Source organism: Coptis chinensis, chromosome 4, assembly GCF_015680905.1.
Source record: "Coptis chinensis isolate HL-2020 chromosome 4, ASM1568090v1, whole genome shotgun sequence".
In the NCBI taxonomy this organism is placed as follows: domain Eukaryota; kingdom Viridiplantae; phylum Streptophyta; class Magnoliopsida; order Ranunculales; family Ranunculaceae; genus Coptis; species Coptis chinensis.
In genome coordinates, this window is record NC_141459.1 from 89,228,921 (window position 1) to 89,251,793 (window position 22,873).

General features: G+C 36.3%; 1 pseudogene; it reads right to left on the minus strand.

Annotated features, from left to right (window-relative positions):
- Nucleotides 1–364: 364 nt before the first annotated feature.
- Nucleotides 365–1,954, minus strand: LOC147505502 (uncharacterized; annotated as a pseudogene).
- Between the last annotated feature and the right edge of the window lie 20,919 nt (nt 1,955–22,873).

Genomic DNA, 22,873 nt, shown 5'->3' on the forward strand with positions numbered 1-22,873 from the left:
GACAAAAAATGGTGTATGAAAGTTCATTCTTTAAAAGAGAGAGAGAGAGACCTATTTCGATGGATTATTTGTGCTATGTCTCGATTGATCCAGAAATCTTCAAATCCGTCAAAAGACTTTTATTTCTAGCTTAGGTGGAGCTTATTTTCTAAAATATACAAGGTTTGTCTTCTAATTCAAACTTTTTCTTCAATCTTCAATAGTATTAACTAATGAGCTAATTTTAGTAAATGGGGCTGTGTGAGTTTTTTATCTTTGGTGGTTTTATGTTGATTTCCAATTGATTTATGAGGTTTTTTTTTGAAATTTTATTTATTGTGATTTTCACTTCATTCCTTAGCTTTCTGTGATTTGTTGTAGCTCATTATAATTGAGTGATGCATGTTAACTCAGATGCATAAACAACCCACATTTGATCGTTTTTAATATAGTCTTCCTTCCTATCATTGTCAAAAACATAAAACTCTGGATCAGGCACTTCAATGCTGGCATTTGACTTACACGTGTCATCGATTTCGAATTCTTCATCGTTTTCCGAGCTCACAGTTTCTTCTCTGCTGCTCTTACATGGTTCAACTTTGGCATACCCATTACGAGAGATTTCTTCCAAAGGAGCACTTTCTTTTGGTTTCTTCAATTTCCTTTCCTTTTTGAAATCAACTGGAAAACCATCTGGCTTCACAGTTTCCGACCCCTCTTCTTTCGAAGTTGCTTCACTCTGATTTTCTACAACCGTTGATGGTTTAGTGTGCTTTTGAGAACCCACAAGGTCATTATCACTATCTTCATTATATATTACCTGGCGCTTCTGACGAGCAGACCTCCGAGTGTTGAGGCCTTCAGGGATTCCACAATTTTGGTCCACAGACTCACTGCCTTCTACATCATCAGGAACTTCAATATCATCACTGCTGCTGCTACTTGAAGTATCACAACTTCCACTTGATTCTGATTCTGACTTACTCCTCTTACTGCCCACATTGCATACTTCTGCTTCAAACTTGCACCTGCTTGGGCCTTCCATTTTTTTCTTCCATATTCGCATCCCTATCTTCTTTGCCTTTGGTTTTAAATACACCATTAACATTGGATGTGCCTGCTTTATGCCCTTGAAATCCTATGTTGGGCGGAAAATCCTGAACAGTACTTTGTGATCGCACTTTATGACCATCCTGCCCAACCACATTCTATTGGGGAGCTGCGGGCTGAGTGCAGGGAGCTCCTGATGGTACTCCTCTTGGTACACCTTGAACATTCAAATTATAAGCTATAAAGGGCTTGAAGCAATTTTGACATCGAAGAGCTCTATTTAGTAAATCATTGTAATATTGATATCTCATAGTACAGAAAGGACAGGCAATCCAGAAAGTCAGTTGCTCCTTTGTTGGTTGGGTCGGTTGCGGCAGTTGCAGCTGAAGGTTAACTTTTGCATATTGTGTTCTACCCCTATTCCCATAACTGTTACCTACCACATGTTGCTTACGAACAGGACATGGCCGTTGTTGGGGCAGTTGCGATCTTCCTTTAAAGGCCTTATATTTCATGTCAAAGAGTGATCGTTTCGCTCGATCTGTAAGCACCCTATGTGCTTCTCCAATTAACTTAAAAGCAGTGTCTGCACCATGCAAACTGTTTTTATTAGGATGGGGTAGGAGGGCAAGTTTCCTGTACTGCTTCTTAATGGATGCCTCATCTGACGTCACTTCAACTTGAAGGATACCATACCAATCCATATCATTACCCGCAACCTTTTATTCAGCAGAACAGTGTACATCACAGACTGTCATTATTTGGGAGATGCCATCTAGATACACCCATACCCCTTGCTTAGTATAAGCGTGTTTAGTAATCCCTCAATATTTATTATGACTTCAGGTACCTCATGTTGTTTCTCAAGTCCTAATATGTAACCTTTTCCCGGTCCTTTTCCCATATAATGTTTCCATATAGCCATGAGTGTTGATATTCCCCTTTTGATGTTCCATTGTTTTACTTATACCCACCCACTGACTGTGTGTTGCTATAGGTTGCGCCAAGTAATGTTCATGTGACGTGATACAAAATGTGGGCTGCTACTATCTGAATATAATTATGGTAAGTTACAAGTTCTTTGCATGTTATCCAATAGTTATTGGGAAATTGTACGTCGTGTGTGTGTGTGTGTATACTTAAAATCAATATACGGTGTATGCCATCCACGCAATGATCTTTTGTATTGGTTAGTAATTTAGAATTGTTGACTGGTTTTCATTGTACTTTGTGTGGTAGAAACTGGATTGTGGAATATATTGATCAACTTAGAGAACTACAAGAAATGATATTTGTGGCCTCTACTATTTACCTCCCTTCAAAACCTTATTAGGCTTAATTTACTTAATTTTCATGAAGTAATGCTCAACTATGAATTACTTAGAAACTTTATGTTTTTAGGCGGTCTCATCCACTCTATGTCTAAGAGGTTTAAACAAATGTGTTCGTAATATTTTTCAATTCCTATTTTCAGCCAATACTGCAATAAGAACGTGAAAGATGAAATGAAATTAAAAATACAAAAATCTAAAAATAGATTGTAAAAAACATATAGAGATGAGATGCAAGTATTTGACCATTTTATAAAATTGTTGTCAAAATTACAAATAAGTAAACAATAGCTGATGAAAAGGAAGAGGAAAAAACAAACAAATAGCCTAGAAAAAAAAACTACTTAGGGGTGTGATGGAAGATATACTATATCAACTTAAGATGGAAGAAAGAAAAAGAGGTGCAACTATTAAACTTACCGGTTTTGAACCACCTTGCAATATCAAAATATTGTTCTTTAGGTGAAAGCAATGTACTTACACCTTGACTTCTAATTAATCTTTTATTAAATTGAGAAACTGTATGTAAACCAAGACATCACCCAAAATCAATGGATAAATGAAGCCACGTGTATAAGAAACTTTACATCTCAATAGCATAAAACTTGGAAAACAAAAGAAATGCTGAGAATAGGAGAAGTGTATAACAAATTGGAGTGAACTTAGACAATAATCATTCAAAATGGCAGTAACAAAGCCATTTAATTAGTAAGCAATAAGTGACAAAAACACCTCGATAAATCAGCATTTTCTAGAAAACCTTCAAATTTTTATCATAGTGAAAATAGTTTAATAAATAGGCGTTCTGAATGTAAAAGAAGATGACTCAGTGTGTATATCAGCAGAACGCCTTGGCAACAACATGTGAAGAGATGAAAAACAACAACACAAACTCTTATTCCAATGATCGAAGAGATTGTGTTGTTTGTCCTAAACCTTGAAGACTTGGTGTTTTGAATCATTCCATGAACAATCCAATTAGAACTCTAAGATGACAACTCAGGTAAATATCCACACTTTTATGTTTTTTTTTTGGATGAATATGAAATTTTATAATTAAATTGTCTACTTCTTTTTTTGTGAAACAGTCACCAAGTTGAGCTTAACGAATCAAAAGCAGGAATGGATCTCATGGAGCTTATTCTCTCCAAAGTAAGTTTTTCCCTCCATTCTTCCAGAATAAAATGGAAACAAAACCATTCGTCAAACCTTATAACCTAAAAAGAAAAAATAAAGCAATCAATTTTGTTTTGTGATGACGAATATCAATTAGAAGGAGAAACAATTATAAGGTTTTTTAGCACAGGCCATGGATGTTATTGTTGATCATTAATGGTGATAATAATTAGTACAAAGTTTTTTTTTTTTTGATATTAAGTAACAAAAACTTAGTTGGAAATGGTCGGTTTGATCATGTTTGGGTGTCTTAGTGTTGGGCTGTTGTGGCTCAAAAAAGGCTAAAGAATGGAAACTACTATGATGAGCTCCAATATCGGATTGAAGTTCAAATGCTCAGCATTGCTTCCGATTGATCATCTCAGGCTCATTTGATGTAGCATATATGCTAAATATCAAAAGGCTTTTGGTTCAGCCCTACGTGTCCAATGCTAGCATTGCTTCCTGTATTAAAGGTAAAGAGCCATTAGAAATTATGACTCTATTGTATGTAATATTGTTAAGTTTTTCTTATAGGATCCATTAATGTTATTCCTCTTACAGGAGAGCTAGACTTTGTAACCTTCAGCAAGTACTTCATCATTGGTTAGAGTCTTCTTCTTTTTATTTTTTTATTTTTTTATTACCACTTCTCTTTTCATGTGTTCTAAGTATGCATTGACACCAAATTTATCTCCTTCATTCTAAGTATCATTGACATCATATCAGTATAGATGCTATAATTATTTCAGAGGTGTGTTAGCCACGGCAAATCAAAGTGTAAAAAAGGTTACGCAATACAACGCGACCACGGTGATGAGCTTGAGTCCACAAACTTTATTTATGCTTGAGTTGATTATTGAACCCAGCTATTTCCTGCTTTGGATATAAGATCAAGCTGAAGGGACAAACTTAAGAACCATTACAAGTAGTTCACGGATGGGTTCGGATATTGAAGCCCAATCTATAACTGTAACTTAGTTAAAGGAGATGAATACGACAAAAGGTGAAAATGCACCTAAGGTATTACATTTTCCATGTCCTAGCTATTCAAGTACGACGTAAGCAGTCATTCAATAAACATTCTAGATATTTGTTAAGTAACGTTTCATTCTATGTTTTCTGTTTGAGTAGGCAAGGAAGACATACACAATATCTAAACAGCGAGAAAGATGGACAGAGGAAGTGCATAAGAAGTTTCTCGAAGCTATGAAACTATATAGTCGAGCTTGGCGTCGAATAGAAGGTAGCATTTGATATGAGCTGATAATCTCTGGAAGCTTTGTTCCGCGTCCATACCATATCTCTAAATTGTTTTTCTTGACTTTGCAGAGCACGTGGGTACCAAAACTGCTATTTAGATTCAAAGTCATGCCAAAAAAATTATCTCTAAGATTTATTGCCCCTTCTTATTATACATGTTTCTACCATAGATATTTTAAGTAAATCGATATGATGCTTATGACCCGTGAACATTTTTATATTAGGCAGATATTTATGGGTGGTATATATGAGTTCTCATTGCTCAGTTTGATGTTATTGATCCAGGTGGTCAGAGAATATGACGTCACACAGTGAAGGATATCCATCTATTTCAGGTTAGCCATCTAAGGTAAGATGTTTAAGATCAACGATCTTTATGCAGAGGTCACACAGTTTCATTCCCCCTAAAGGCTATGGATCTTCTTGATTTACTTCTGCAGTCATCTGACCAAAGAAGCTCTGATCCCTGATTTATTTTTGTTAAACACTAAAATACCAATGTGTAACAAGAAACTGGCGACCAAATATGGCATCAAACATGGCACTTGAATAGCTACTAATATATGTTTTTTTTTTGCTTATAACAAAATATCCAATCGCTAATGGAACCATGTTATGAATAACTTATATACTTTTCTGCAGGTTACTACAAAGTCACCGATGCCTTTGGATTAACAAAGTTGCAAATCTATGTCAGAATAGGGAGTGTCAATTGTGCATTAAATAAATGTTACTGCCAAGGGAAGAGAAGAACTATGGAAGTGTCGAGCAAGGTATGCTTTGGTTTCTTAGTGGCTTACTTTTGGTCCCTCTTCAAAAACTGATAAAAACTAAAATATCTTTTTTTTAAAATTTATTTTATTTGTAGCTGGATTGAATTTTGTAAGTATATGTGTTGATTGATTCAAATGATGAGTTTTCCTATGAAACTGATGCCATTGTTGCACTAAAAGTTTGTTTTAGCATTGTTGATATATAATTAGGATTTCCGAAAGCAGTCAAAAATGAAAAATAAAACTAATTGTACCTAAATGCTAGACCTTCCTAGGTGTTGCAAGCTGCTAATGTTTATTGTCGTTTTTTGTTACTATTAAGATTTGAGGCCAAGGTCAATAGATCCTATGATATTATTTGATTAATGCTTTTAGTGAACTTAGTTTGTCTACACATTGGGCTAATTGTGCATTTCTCTTTCTATGTAAATCTTGAGTGGAGATTATTAATGATTTCATTAAAATGTATAATTGGTACAAGTTTAATTTATAGCATCAATCTCTTCCATGCTAAATTCAAGGTATCCCAAGTCTTTTTGATGCGTCTATCTCACCAGCTCTACGTCCTTATATGCGCAACACATGCATCTGACTTTTTAACTGAATATATACCATGACTTGACATGCAATGATTCTTTAGGTTGTCCGGATCACTCGCTATGTATAGTTATTTTTTTCATTTTTTATATATTTTAAGATTTCTATTATGTTAAGTCGATCCATATTACTGAATAAATTAGTTTGTTTTTTGGATTTAATTAGTGTTAGTGAGATAATTTAGTTTGTTCTTTGGATTTGATTGGTGTTAGTAGGTGATAAGAGCCCAAAACTGTAGTTTTAACCTCTTAGCAGTCATACTTTTAGACCAATTATGTGAGTAATAAGTAAGAGTTAATACCGATTACGTGTTTTATGTATTTCGGGCTTCAAAGTCAATTATGCGAGGAATGTGCCACTTTGATGAGATAAAGGAGCAATGGTTGGTTACTAAGGAGTTAGGTGATTAAAGGCCAAGATTCAAGAAGACAAAGCCTTTGTAAAGCACTGGTCAAAAGATGAAAAGTCAAAGTCCACGCAAAAGTAAACAAACAAAGTCAACAGAACTTAGAAGACCATATCTTTAGACTCGGACCTCGAATTGGGCCTACCTTATGTCAAAACGACCGGCTCGGAAAGAGCTTTCAAATGGTCCAAGCCTTGACCCAATAAAAGGAGCAGAAGTGGACGAAAAGTCTGTTGAAGCGAACTGCAGCTGAAGAGGCCTTTTGGATTTGAAAGAATTGGGTTTTGGGCACGATTCTGCGCCCAAAAAACATGGCTCCAAGCCCATGCACAATTTTTGGATCTGAATGTATAAAAACCAAAGCTTCACTCTTTGTTAATGGTAGCTAGTTAGACCTAAATTAAGATATAGAATTCTAGATCTAGTTTTATTAATTAATTAAGTTTTAGTTCAATTTCAATTCCTATTTTAGATTAAATCTTTGAATCATTGTTCCTGATTGATTAGATAAATAAAATAGTTAGTTTGTCAATTTCGAATTTGGTCATTTCCATTCTAGATCTAATTTCAATTCTTGTTCTTATTTCATTCCAGCCATTAAATTAGATTCATTATTGTTTAAGTAAGTAAATCTCAATTTCTTATATTATGTTTAGTTTTAATCTAATGGGAAATGTTAGTTTGATGACTCAAGGCTAAAACCTCCATTAGAGGGGTTGATGAAGCCTTGATGAAAACTTAGTGGTTAGTATAGAATTGGTTGTAGAATCTATTCCACTCTAGAAGGTCGTGTTTCGCCATGAGAATGGGTGGGCGACCTCACATGCTAGTTAGTACTTGGTAGAAATGCCATGAACACTAGGGATTAGACTCGAAATTCTTGCCGTGAACACGTAAGAATCGAGATACGACAATCTATACTAGGTTATTAAGTTGGAATCAAGGTGGATTTAATTCCCCTCTATTTCTTTATCTAGATTCAAACAATCGTAATTCCGTAGCTTTCGTAGATTAACTTTAGTTTATATTTTATCTTGTTATTTATTATATCTTGTTATTTAAATTAACGCGTCTTGTTAGCATAACATTTCGTAAAGCTCTCATTAGACTTAAGACTGATTTCTTAGACTTAGAAAACAATCCATGCTAGGGAACTAGGAGTGGAACGAACTTCCTACTCCACTTAGTGCAATTCGCATCGAGAGTAGAAGCTTTGATAATTGAGATTTAAAAGAAAAGTTTTAGTTTACTTACAGATTGAATTCATCGTTCATTTCGTAGGTAAACTATTCATTTTACAATTATTAGTAGGATGGTGGACGTGCTAAAGGAACCGGTGTATTATGGTGATATTACAATCACTTTCATTATGGGAATTGTACTTGATTAATTTTTGTGTGTCTTATAGGATTTGAATGAAGCAATTGTGAAAGGGGTGGTTAAAACTTGGCCTTTTTTACATAACATGAGAAAATTCTTACTGGAATGAATGAAGCAATTACCTCTATAATTTAAAGTTGTCGATGCTATGGTCTTCACAGTTCACACATGAAAGAGAAAACATAGATAATTAATTTCCAAGTACGAACATAACATGTCTCAATAACTCACATTTCAGTATGATGAGTGATTAGCGGAAAAAGGAAGATTTCTGAATTTGTCTCTAATTAGTCCACATCATCACAGGGCACAATCAAACAATTTATGGAGGCAACTGCAAACCAACTGCTTTTCTTTTGTAAATCTTTCATTGTTATGATAATAATTTTTTGTATCTTGAAAATGTGTCACGAGGACATTGTTGTGGGTGCTTCTGGAGACTCGGCGCCTACCACGTTAAAGTGGGCAATAATGAGATATGATGCAAAAATGCGGATATAATGAGGAAAGCCCAAGCATAACTAGAAGCAGTTGTAAGACTGAACAATGTGCTAGAAGACTCATTTGTCCAAGTTGCACTACTTGGATGCTATTTTGAAGGAGGCTTTCAGGTTGCATCCTGCAGTGCCTCTTTTGGTTCCTTAGAGCCCAAACAAGCGATTAATGCGGTTGGCGGTTATACTGTCCCTAAGGGTGCAAGAGTATTTTTCAACGTATGGGCGATGCACAGAGACCCCCAAGCTTGGGAAAACCCCTTAGTGTTTGATCCTGAGAGATTCCTAGTAGTAAAGGATGTAACTACAAGGGAAATTATTTTCATTATCTCCCATTTGGTTCTGGGAGAAGGATATGTGCAGGGATTCCCTTAGCTAAAAGAATGTTAATATATGTATTGGCTTCACTCTTGCACTCATTTAATTGGAAGTTGCTAGAAGGGACTAAGCTGGATTTATCAGAGAAGTTTGGGATTGTTTTAAAGAAAAGAATACCATTGGTTGCCATTCCTAGCACAAGATTGTTAAATCATAGCAGAACCCCTCTGACATTTGTGTCTTGCAAAATTCTTTCCAGGAGAATGTCTATCATAGAAGAGAGTTTTGGGTATCCTGCATAAATATTTCTTTGACAAAACTTGATGCGGTCACTACTAAAAATATGGTTTTTTGCCACGGTCAGTTGTGGTGGCAAAAAGCCCAAAATTCGTGGCAACATGTGTTTTGCCACGAAAAAACTTTTAGCCTCGCTCGAGGCAAAAAATGGTGTGGAAAGAAGTTTGTTGCCATGACTTTTGCCACTGCTGCAAGAGAGTGAACATTTAGCCGCGACCATGTCGTGGCAAAACATTGTTTTTTATTTGAATTAATTTAATTGTCAAAATAAATTAATTTATTTTTGTCACAGGCACGACCGCTGCAAAAAGTATTTATTGCCACAAGTCGTGGCAATAAATGTTTCTCCCGCCATTATTTTTTGTTTTTTTTGCAGCAAATGGCCGTGGCAAGACATTCTTTTGGTTTTTTTTTGCAACAAATGGCCGCGGCAAGAGATTATTTTTGGTTTTTTTTTTTGCAGCAAATTGCCGTGGCAAGACATTCTTTTGGGTTTTTTTTTGCAACAAATAGCCGCGGCAAGACATTATTTTTGGTTTTTTTTGCAGCAAATGGCCGTGGCAAAACATTACTTTTGGGTTTTTTTTTATAGCAAATGGTCATGGCAAAAAGTGTTGTATATATAATAATAATAATAATAATAATTTGTGTACTAAAACCACATGGAGTTATGAATGAGAATCTAAACTTAAATTTCATTTCACATGGAAGCTACATAAACCAATTCCAATCACTACCAAAAATAAGAGAAATAACAATCCATCTTTCGAGTATTTCAGTATCACACAAACAAAAGTATCAAACTATCTACACAAAAATTCTTGTGATGAAAAGTCCAAAACCAAACGAAGACGATAATAATAGTGCCATATTCAGCCTATTAAGCCAAAATCATAAAAACTATGAAGTTTCGAATCAATCATGCATGTACAATAAGCCATCGTTGTGCATTTATTTTTCTGCGTAAACAAACAACAAGAAAAGTTTAGAAATAACAAGAAAGACATAAACCGAAGACAATAATTAAAAGTTTATCACTCCAACAGTGCTTAGTCATCTACCAAGCTTAGCATATGCTTCATTAGTGTCGACTCTATAAACCAAAATGTTCACTATAAGTTTTGTAGCTATTTCATACCTATGACCCGAAAGACCAAGGATGATAGCCACTCCCTGCCCTTTTTTCTCACCTGCCCAAAGGAAAAAGGAACAAGTCAAGACCAATCGCTACTTGTAACATATCTAGAATTCTAGATTCTAGACAAAACAGAGTAGATGTAGATGCAATTCCATAATTAGAAACTGAATAATACAAATAGATAATATTATAATGTAGCAAACACATGGATTATGACGTAGTTGACAATACCCAATAATCGGCCTTAAACCCCATCAGTTATTCTACTTTAAGTAGTTGAAAACAAGATACTACACAAATAATCACCGCAAATGAAACAAGATACTCTTTTTGCATGCGACTTCCGTAAATGAAAAACAAAAGGTAATTTATACAAAAAGATCAAACTTCTTCTTTAGCCAAAACACTTTCAAATCGAAACAAAACTTAGGAGGCTACCCAATCTCATTATCAGTCTCTGTATCAGTTATAAAGGTGATCATTTCAGTAAAAGAATATATATTACTTTGCTTCTTTGTATTATTGTAAACTATAATAAAAGTATTGCTCCATCCCCCCTTTCTTAAAACCAAGATCAACCAGACATTGCAAACAATGCCTACTTATTAATCGTCTACCCAATAACTTCTCAAATTACGGAAGTTTTTCAATAAGATAGGTCAATTGATGAACAAAACAATAACCGCGACTTCAAAGTAAATCCCTCAAAGTTTACCTTTTCAAGTTGTAAATATCCAAAACTATAAAATAGTAGATAACTGAAAACATAGCAAATCTAGAGAGCATAAGAGAAAAGGTCCCAAGGGAAACTCTTGACAAGAAACAAAAACGACAAAAATGCATAATGGATCGGTGAACTATCTCTAATCATCATTCTCATCATCATCTCGCTCTGCGGCAGCAGAGTTCAGCAGCATTCAATCTTTTTTCGCGGGGCGGACGGCTCTATCTTGATTCCACTTCAAGTATGGATCCCGATTGATTGCTTTTTCTCTAAGATCTGTTTTCACAAATCGATGCTCGTGTACGGGCAAAATTGGGCATTGAGACATCGAGATCACCGAGATTTGTTTCATGCCACCGCGCTTAATAAGTCAAATCGCTTTCTACCCACAAAAAGGCGGGGTTTGATAAACATAGGTGCTTTCAAACGGCGGTCCATTCAAAGAAAGAAAGTAGATGTCCCGGGTTGAATAAACTTCTTGCTTCTTCAATCCTACGATCTCACAAGAAGGCAATGCGGCAGCCGTATTAAACTTACTTCCCTCCCTGTGAAGAAGAGCGGGCTTGACAATCGGTCGCGTGACCCGATCGAAGGTCTCCTCTCATCATATGTTAGCTTCTTCAAGTTGAACCTCTTGTGTGCCTACGGAGCCTCTTTCTCCGATTTCTATGCTATTGGATCAGCACGAATACCAGCATGTACCTTTCTGTATAGTTCTTCTATCCCATCAGCTTCAATGCCTTTCTTGATGTACTCAGAGAAATGGGTCTGGTACTTCTCTAGCTCATCCTCTATTAGCATCATCATATAAGCAGCAACATGGCCACCATAGACATACTTTCGGTGAACCCCTGCATCCAACTGCTTATTCTCTTTCTTAAATCCAGCAAATCTCTTGTCACTGTGAGGAATGTCAAGCCCACCATCCAATGCACTCTTAAGTCTAGTTTCTAATACTTGGCGACTAGCACGAACGGTGGATGCATTTGTGTATTTGCAAGGGTTAGTAACTTAGTATTGCTCTACCGCAGGTAAAAACTTAGCATGGACATATTGAAGATTACAGCGACTGCATCGCAGAACTCACTAGACCTTCCGAAGTTTCGCATTTCTTTCCTAGGCGACAAATGAATGAAACTACATAACCAAAACAAGAAGCCATAACACAATAAAATTGCCCAAGCATAACACAATATTGTTTTGAACAACACCTAGATTGCAAGATTGAGCTTCGACTTCAAGAACAGTTGCACCGATGCTTGAGGCCAACAAAAAATAACATACTAAACAGAAGTTCCCTTTCATCTTCTACTTCTCTTACCTTCCCAGATCCTAAGTGCAAGTGTTGTAATGCCCACTCGCAGAGAAGGGGCATAAGTGAGTCTATATACAAGGAACAAACTCGCCTCTAAATCGAGATTATTATCTTATCACGCGGTTAGATGAGCTTTTGAAATCGATAACTATCCCAGTAGCTAAAATACCATAATAATAATTACATAGCAAGATGCCCTCCGGTGCATTCGTTACTCTATATCAATTTAATCTAAGATCCTGGTGTTCATCCCGTTCCCCACAATTCCTGACTACACCACGAGAATATAAAAAAGCTTCTATAAAAGCACCAAGACAGCGTCATAGTCAACTAGTCTCAATCAAGAACATAACAATAGCTTACTATATTTTAAAGGCATCATGGCAACAGACTGATATGTGTGGCACATGAATATCTAGAAGTCAAAGACTCTATGTGAGAGTTTTACAAGACCAGTTTTGTTCCCGATATGCCGGTTAAGTATCCCATTGTTCGATGTTATTGAAATTGGGTCATCATTTTCTTCATGAAGAAAGCCAGCAAGTAGCTTAAACGAGACTGCGATAGTAGTTCAAGCACAACCCTGCTCTAGCACCTCTTCCCAATTGAGTAGGAGTACTGAAACTTCAATCCAAAAAAATGGGTTTATACTCAAGGAACTATTAGGCCATCATAGTATTTCAAACCAGTAATATTCGTGTATTTGTATGTATTAATTATACTTAAGGAAAAAAAAAAACACACACACACACACACACACACACAACAACAACAACAACAACCAAACTAGCTAACTAACACTAATTAGGTGAAGGTCTGTAGGGCACAATTATGTTTGCCAATAGAGTACCCAGTGAAATGCGAACCAACCCTTGTAACGATAAAATAGTAACTCTAGCTTGCTCTAGACATGGACACCACCTGGCACATGGTTAATAGTAAAAACTGATATAAGTTACTTATGTGAATAGGTATACATAGTATTTACTAGTCTAGATCATCGTACATACTTATCATTATTGTAATTGATTTTAAACCACATTAATAATGTGTGAAGCAACTTTCCTTTTTGCATAAGTAATATAAGGTAAGTATAAGCAGATCAATACCTGCTATCTTACACTATCAACTACCCACAATCAAATCTATGATCATCCTTGTGTCTCCTGGCTAAAACACGATCCAAGTTGTCAGAAGGGGGTTGTGAAATAAAACTCAATTCAAGTTACTGGTTACAGACTTACAGGTCCCAACATAGCCTATTTTGAAAACCTACCCTCAATTATTCCAAAGATAGGTCTCCCTCAGAATCTCCAACCAGTGCTCCTCCATGCTAGTACATCAAGACTGCTGTTCAAGGATCTAGTATCAATTTTTTTTTTAAACTACTAGAGGTGCACAACTTTATTTTTTTTATTTTCTCTCCCAAGTTTCTCTTTATTTTTTCAACCAACTTACTTGCTTTTCTTTTGCTTGTTTACTCATTTGTGGTTGTCTTGCTTTCCCTATTTTTTCACTTATTTATTTCTCCATTTGGTTCTATTACTTCTGCAGTTCTCTTAACTTGGGTGCTCAATTCTATTTAGAGCAATCGGTTCAAATCATCAACAAAACAACTTTAAAATCCATATACTACAATTGTCTTTTTGTGTGTATATTGGACTTGAATGCAAACCAAACCAGGTTGCAGGGTATTGAGTTTATGTGGCCTTTCAATAATCTAAAATAAGTTTTACAACATTATAGACCATTTCGAGCCATTTTAAGCACTTTTGAACCACAGATCTCCTGCATTTGGGAACTGTAATAGAAATTTAAGGATGAAGTGCTTCTATCCCATTAAATTTTCATACAAGAGTAGGAAACTACGATCAACACCGAATTTGAATAACAAGAGCAACTTAAGCAACTACTAGAGCTGGAAAACGTGGAATGAAAGAATGTTTCATAATAAGATAACTTACATTCCAAAATTGGTGAAATCAATGATAGAGGATACAAGGATTAAGTTGATGGCATTTGACATAAAGATGGAGAGAGGACCAGAAACATAACAGTTCATGGATACTTGGAATGTTGATGATCAAATCGAGAGGAAGCAACAGAAATTATGCAGTTGGAACAAAGCAGAAGTGGCTGTAAATAATCTCAACACAGATGGTCCTCTTCAAGGGATGTTGGGTGGATGGGCAGCAGTCATTTGCAATGAGGAAGAAGAAGTGGCTGCAGCAAGTCATGGAAAGGCCAGCAAGAAATCCATAGAGCTGATTAAGATGCAAGCGATTGGAGGCGAGGGACTTCGGTAAAGGCACGGCATCAAAAAAGATTAGGGTGCAAATTGATTCGGGACCATGATATTTTTCTTAACAAAGGAAATCAGAACATCAAAAGTTGATAAGGAGGGTCTTAAATATAGATTCCGACATGGACCAGGATATTTTTTGCCTCCATTCTCATGAGGGAAATAATCAGAACAACTTGTAACCCATTTGTTTGCTATTTATACAAAATTACCCTTTAAAAAAAAAAAAAGTTTTAGTATGTGGTTTTTAACTAGGCCGTCGAAAAAGGGATCAAAATGGCTATTTCAGGGAATCGTGAAATATCGTGATGATTCATTCAGCAAATGTAATCTCTTTTTCAAAATGAAATCGTTACCCATCCATTCTGAGGAGCATTACCCAAATGAGAGAGAAACTAGAGAAGTTCACTATTACTCATGTATATCGAGAAACAACTTGTAACCCATTTGTTTGTATTTACGGTTACTATGTAGAATTAGTTCCTAGCCCTTTTTTAGGATGTAAAGAAAATCATAAAAAAACTTTATTTGTAACAAGCTTATTAATCTTTTATTGGTTTAGGGGACCTCTATAACAACCTCGCTTGCCCATCAAAAAAAAAAAAATTATTCACATCGGAAATTTTATCTAGTTGGCATCACAATTGTCAAGTGGTGCGCCACTCGACTTCTATTTGATATAAGCAGTTTGATCAATCTACTGAATTACATTCTTAGCTAGGGTACAAAAGGGAAGTTTATTGAAACCCGGTGTATCGGGTTTCGACTTGAACTCTAAGCAACTACTTAAATACTATTTGGACTCAAAGTTGCAAGTACTTGATATGCATCCGGGAAGGTTTTTAACAGGGGTGAAGATAACTTCTGAGACTCTAAGAGACCATTTCAGATTATAAAGAAAAAGAACATTCATAGACAAGAAACTAAGCATGTTTACGCATACCCTCATTGATACCATTTGGGCAAAATTAGCCACCTTTTGCATAAGTCGTGTTTCCATGTCCAAGATCTCGTGCATCCACTGCCTCTTCATCTCATCTATTTCATGTAAGCCTTTGCTCATCTTTCTCTTGTGCTTGCCTCTTAATCTCTTCAATCTCAAGTCGTCTTTCCTCCTCCTTCTCTTGTGCTACTCTTTGCATTTCAGCCAACCGGCTTTTCAGGTCATTCACACGATTGTCCGAAGATAGTCGGAGCCAAAGTAGGCTGGTTGGGGTTACACCTCGTCCCTTCAACCTCACACGCCCATGCCGCTCACGGAGGCATCACTTCCCTATAGATCTCATCTGAGAGAGGTAGTTGTGTCCCATGTTCATCTATACCTGCTAGGTCTTTCATTTTGTGCTTCGTATTCCAAAAAAAAATTACACACAGGATATTAAATACAGCCGAGTATGATATTTAAACTGAAGCTATTACTAAGATGAAATTGTTACATACAATGTATTCTCTTGATTGATCATCAAGAGGCGTCATGCGTTGTGAACTTGTGTGAGTCCTCACAAAAGATCTCCTAGGGAAGGGGTGCTCGGCCTCGACTCTAACCAAATATAAAGAAATTTATTAATTGTTAATCACTAGTCAAATTCAATGCCGCAGTAGGAAAATAAAAATAATAAGCATATGTACCATTATCTCTTCAAACTGGGGAAAACTTATTCTTCCAGCAGCATGCTTCGCTATTTGCTTAGCACGGTTAGCCCTGTTACATTTAGAAATTGCCTATACAAAAAGATCTCCTAGTTAGTATTGTACCCTATAAAATACTTAAGCTAAACATTACACTTTTTCTTACTTGATGCTCCGGAGTATCCCAAAACTCCATAAGTTGAACCCACTCCTGTTGCGATAGTTGCTCTGGCCTATGGCTTATACGTTCTTCATATGTGGCATAGCAGGTATAAAAGTTCCTTTTCCATTTACTCTTTTTGTTTCTGAATTCGTCCCCAGAAATCAGAGCCAAAGTGGGCTCCTTCCGGGTCTTATCAAGTTCCCATTTATCCTAAAACGAGAGACAAAAAGATCTACTAAGAAATGAAATAGACAGTTTTTTTAAATTAGTGCAAGTGTGTGCAGATCCAAATGTCCATACCTTAATGTTATCCCATAACCACTCTTTGTCGCCTACATCTTGGAGCTCCCAATTTTTTGTCCAATCAAATCGATGTGACGTTGCCATTAATACTCCAAGAGATTCAGAGAACAAGCTTGGATGTTTCCGAGGTCCCACCGGTTGTCTGCGCCTTTCCATACCAATTCCAACTTTGAGCCATTTGGTTGGTCAAATACCTTAGGAAGGGTAGAAGTGCCCTTACCCACTTTCCAGCTGTACACAAGCCCAAAGCTACATTAATTAAACATAAGACAATAATGAACTAGAATGTTTAGTTAAACTTACCGCTCTCGTCACCATTAGGATCCTCTCGAAATCGTTTGACCATTGCACCTGTCTAAATTGTCACATAAAGCAATTCATCAAGTAAATCCATCAAGGAAGACACTAGATAATAACCACTCCCAAAACAAAAAAAAAAAAAAAAAAAATAGCACAAAAACGAGTTTGTTCCCACAAAAAAAAAACAGCACAAAAAATAAGTTTGTTCCCACAAAAAAAAATAGCACAAAAAACTACATATAATCATCGTCACTGTCATTGTCTTCATCACAATCACTATCAATATCTTCATCACAATCACTATCATTGATGAAGTCTTCATCACATTCGACACCGTCAATGATATCTTCATCAATAGTATCCGCAACAACTTCTACTCCAACAATCTCACTCCTAGTCCAACCGTTAATGTCGTGTGTGTTGTCAACTATGTTATCCACATCTTGCTGCATGCAAGACGTGTTATCTTCAGTTGACTCAACTACTGAACCCATATCATACAAGTCCCTTGGAAGCGTCTTTAACACAACTTCGCCAATTATCATCCAAATTATCTTGGAGATAAAAAATTTGTTCAACTTGAGATGCTAAAATAAGCGGTTCACTTTCGTAGCTAAGGTTCGTGTAAAGTTCACGATGAGTGAACCCATATTCATCTATTTTCATTCTGCTTGGCGAGTCATAACATCCCACCAATCACACTTGAACAGAAACACTCTATTCTCCTTGCAATAACGCAACTCAACTATGTCATTCAACACACCATAATAACCCACACTACCGGTCTTTGGGTTCATGTCTTTCCTTTCATAAAGCTTGACCTTTCTGCCGATACAAAAACTCCACTATTCTGAGTTTTCCTTCGTGACTCACGAGCTTTTGTGTGAAATCTGTATCCATTTGCAATACAGCCCTTGAAACAAGAAGCAAATCAACTAGGACCATATGCTAAACTCTCGAAGTTGCTTTTGACCAACTCCCCATCCTTTTTCATTTCTTTGGACCTATTCAGGATAAGGAGAAAAAAAAATAATGTTGAACCGGTAAACATAAGCAATCAAGTAGCAAGTAGCTCAATCAAAAGAAAGAAGACAAAAAATGGCTTCTTTTGCAACAAACAACATGGTGAATATTGGACTTTTATTACAAGGTTTGAGGCTCAGACCTCAGAACACTCTATCTCAAGCAGAATATAAATTGTTGTACATGAGTAATTATTATAAGGTTTGAAATTTTGAATAGCCCTAATAACTTTACTACTATTGATAACACAACTAGATCAAGTAAAGCCATTATAGTAGATCGACATTAGATCAAGATATACTTTGAAGCAAAGAAAAAGAGCTATTACAACTAATTACTCGGTAATGCAGAGAGACATTCTCTGTCTTCCACTCTCCAGGACCCAAAAGAAAAGGAAACAACTAATGCAGGAGGGAGGGGGAGAGAGATTTACTAACATCTTCCTATTTTTTCCTTGTTCTTTGTGTTAGACAGACTAATTACCAATGCTCTAGGAACCTGCAACTAAATTCCAAGTAGAACAAACATCCCTAAATAAGAAACTAAATCTAAACTGTACTAAACATCCTCTAAATATCCTTAAATCAGCTAAACATAAATATAAATAAAACAAGTAGAATCCTTCTTGAGGCATGTTACTAAACTGTGAAATCATATTGCTATCTACAAAACTACTTTGGAAAAAAGTAAATAGAGTACATAAACTGATATACATAATCTAACTGCATACAATTAACACTTACTTGGTTTTCAAACCATTTACCAAACCGTTCATTATGAATACGGTCCACATTCCTAGCACTTGCCCGCCGCCCGAGCTCATCCCTAATCACTTGTTTGTGTTTCCTGTACAAAACATTATTGCATTTACGACATAGGTTTATAAATAATATTTCTTTTAACTAAGGCACAATTTCAATAAAGTGGACTTACTCAATAAATGGTACCACTTCCTCATAATTGATTAGCACATACAAACGAGCTTGTTCCCACTCATCGTCTGTTAAAGTCCTAAACGTTCCTTTCCCAAAAGCACGACTGTATCCTGAAAAAATAGAAAACTGTCCATCCAATCCAACAACTCGGAACTCTTCATTCCTCCCTATCCGGTTGAACTTAGTCTCCATCCCATCATCTAAGTATCTTGAGCAGAAAGTCATTCATTCATCGCCAAGATACCCTTCAAAGAATGGATCCCTCCTCGTCTACTCTTATTACGAACATACTTCTTCAAAGTGTACAAGTACTGAATAAATATAAAAGATGACAAAATTTAAGTTCAAATTTTAACAAAATACAAACAAAAGTAACCATTACTATTATCTTTACTTCATCGACCTTTTCGATTGGGTACATCCATCGATAGTACACTGGTCCACCGAGCTTAGCTTGACCAGCTAAATGAATAGGCAAGTGCACCATAACATCAAAAATGATGGAGGAAATATCATTTTCATTTTGCATAGTGTGTGTGACAATCGGTACTCAAGGCGTTCCAACTCGCAACCCATAATACTTTTGAACACAACTGCTTGTAGAAATTAGAGAGTTCAACAAGAACTAATGTAACTTCCTTAGGTAAGATTCCACGTATTGCAACCGAAGCGGTTGTTGCACTAGAACATGCCAATCATGGCTTTTTAGGCCGGTATTTTGCATTCTTTCACTGAACATGACGCGATATATTTGATGAAAAATTATCCGAACTTTAATACCTTTCAAGAATTGACAAAGCTTCCTCTTCTCACCAAGGACAAGGTAAAGGGGAGGGGGGGATATAGTATTTGTTACCCTCTTTAGCTATCGGATGAAGTGACTTTCGCGATACCCATTAACACCAAATCTTGTCTTGACTTCAGTTATCCTTTGATTTCTTCTCTAAATTCAGCAGTGTCCCAAGCCAACTTTCACCGTTGTTCTTTTCAATGTGCATGACATCTAGATTATGGAGTAAACAAAGGTATTTCCAATATGGGAGCTCAAAAAATACACTAATCTTCTTTCAATTGTGTGGCAAAGAATTATCCTCTCGACTTCTCTTTTGTCCAATAACCTTATCACTATTCACCTTACCAAATGTGATTTGGTCGAATCCATCTAATTGAGCAAGTACATCACTTCCAGTAAAGGGGCTTGGGGCAACTCCCATTTCTGTCTTGTTATCAAAAGAACTCTTATTCTTTCGATATCTATGATCAAGTGGCAGGAATTTACGACTTCCCATATAACAAAACTTTTTCCCATTTTGTAACCATTTTGAGCAAGTCTTCTCATGGCAAGAGGGACAGGCAAGTTGTCCTTTAGTGCTCCATCGGACAAATTAGCAAATCTTTGGGAAGTCATTAATAGTCCACAAAACAGCTGCATGCATTTTAAAATTTTGTTTTGAAGAGGCATCATCATACGTCTCAACTCCCTTCTCCCACAACTCCTTTAACTCATCAATCAATGGTTGCAAGTACACGTCAATGTTATTTCCGAGGATTGCTAGGGCGAGAATTAGCAATGACATGATGAGAAAAAGGTTGCTTCATACACATCCAAGGCGCAGATTATACGGAACTAGAATAACGGGCCAAGTGCTATGAATAGAACTAAGACTACCAAAAGGATTGAAGCCATCACTAGCCATTCGAAGTCCGACATTGCGAGATTCTAAACCAAATGAAGGATATCTTTGGTCTAAGCTTTTCCATTCCTTGAGTCAAATTTGGATGCCTCAAAGCACCATCTTTCGTGACAATCATAAGCATGCCATCTCATATCTTTAGAAGTTTTTTGAGCACATAAATAATCTTTGGAGTCTTGGCTTTATAGGAAAGTATCGCAAAACCTTAGCGACCTTTTTCTTAGGTTTTGCAGATGAACTAACTCTATTTTCTGTACACTCAAGTCGTGATCCATCTTGACTCACCACATACATCACAGCTTATCCTTGTCCATGACTGGTTTATTATCCTTCCAATACAACATACAATCATTAGGACATCGTCTATCTTAATGCACTCCATCCCAAGATCCCGAAGTTGTTTTTTATTCATAATGATTCTTGGGCATATTGATGTCATTTGGAAGTGAATCATTTAATACCTCAAGCAACATGTCAAGCGAATGATTACTCCGGCCGTTAAGACACTTTACATGAAGCAATCGTACTAGAAAAGACAATTTTGAACTCTTAGTACAGCCAGGGTACAAGGGTGTGTCTGCTTCCTTCAACAACTTGTAAAACTTATGTGCTTCTTCATTTGGCTCATCCGTTCGAGTGTCACTGGAACTAGACTCATTTGTATTCGAACTAGGTGGTATGTCATTGTCTATACCAACCATGTTTTGAAATCCTAATGCATCTTGCAACATTGTATTCATATTATCACCCTGATTAGACTCGGTATTTACCTCCACACTCTCCCCATGCTTTGTCCAACGGACATAACTCCGTAGTATACCACGATTCTTTATATGATGTTCCACTATATGTTTAGGCAATAACATTAGATTAAGGCATCCTACACATGGGCAGTAAATCTCACCACCAAGTTCCTTAATTCGATTATTCCAAGCAAACTCGATAAATTTCTCACAACCAAGTATATACTTACGACTGCATCTTCCTAGAGTCGGATCCATCCAACTTTTATCCATTTAAAAACTGAACTACAACTACATAAAAAAAAAATAAGACAATCTTGTTCAAAGAAGAATATCATATCCTACATCAAGTTCAAAAATTAATATATTCACTAACATATCCTAACATAACATAGGAGAACCAATAAAAAAAAAAGACTGTGACAATGCCATATTAACTGTCCAAATGTGGGATTTACCACCAAATATTGGTCTCACATAGAAGAAAGCAATAGCCATGAAAACATAACTAGAACTCAATACGAGGAAAGCTAAAGCTTTAAATTTGAAAAGTCGAACTTTTTATCCAAAAATAACGTAAATTGGATTAAAACCTCATATATATATATACAATATTCTAACAATAGAAAAGTCGAATCAATTGATCAAATATTCTTACGATATTTAGATTTAAATAAAATAATGAACTGCTTCAAATCACAAAAAAATATACGATTTCTTAAACAAATCTCTAAAATAAAATGTGGGGAAGAAGATGATGGATTACCTGAAGGTAAAGTAAGCAATGGAGAAGGAGGCGTATGAAGAAGAAGAAGAAGAAGAAGAAGGCAACGGCGGTGAAGAAGAAGGCAAAGCGGTGGCAAAGAATCGGGTGAAGAAGAAGGTGGGTGTGTGGCCCGGTGAAAAGTATTTGGGTTTTCGGTTTCTTCTTTTTCTTTTGTTATTTGAGATTCAACTTTCACCAAAATAAACGAGCGAAAGAACCGCGGGAACGCTAACATCTATTTTCTATTTTCTGATTTTTTTTTTTAATGAAAATAATTATTTAATGTTTTAAATAGCCTTTTTGCAGCCATCGACGCCAAACACTTAATTAAAGCCTCGTACAAAATTTGTTCGCTACGAAAGGTCTGACTTAAAGCCACGACCACATTGAAACGGTTGCAAAAAATGCACCTTTTGCAACAAAAGGATAATCACGAGGCAAAAAGGTACTTCTTGCCACATATTTAGTTTGTCGTGGCAACAAGTAAGATATAGCCACCAAACCCCTAGCCGCGGCAATATGTCCGAGGCTAAAAGTCACTTTTTTGGTAGTGTGAAAGCAGACTTCATTTGGTTAGAAAAAGATTTCACAATTGCTCCCCAAACACGTTCAGTTAACATCAAATCACCTTCCTGCACCAGAACACCTGAATTTCGTAAAACCATAGAAACCACCCTGAAGCATAATTTTGGAGGGTACATTGGATTTAACAACATCATACAGGCGATCATAGAGTAAAATGGCACTGTCGTGAAGCTGTGATAAAAAAAACACAGGCGTTTATTTTGAGTAGGA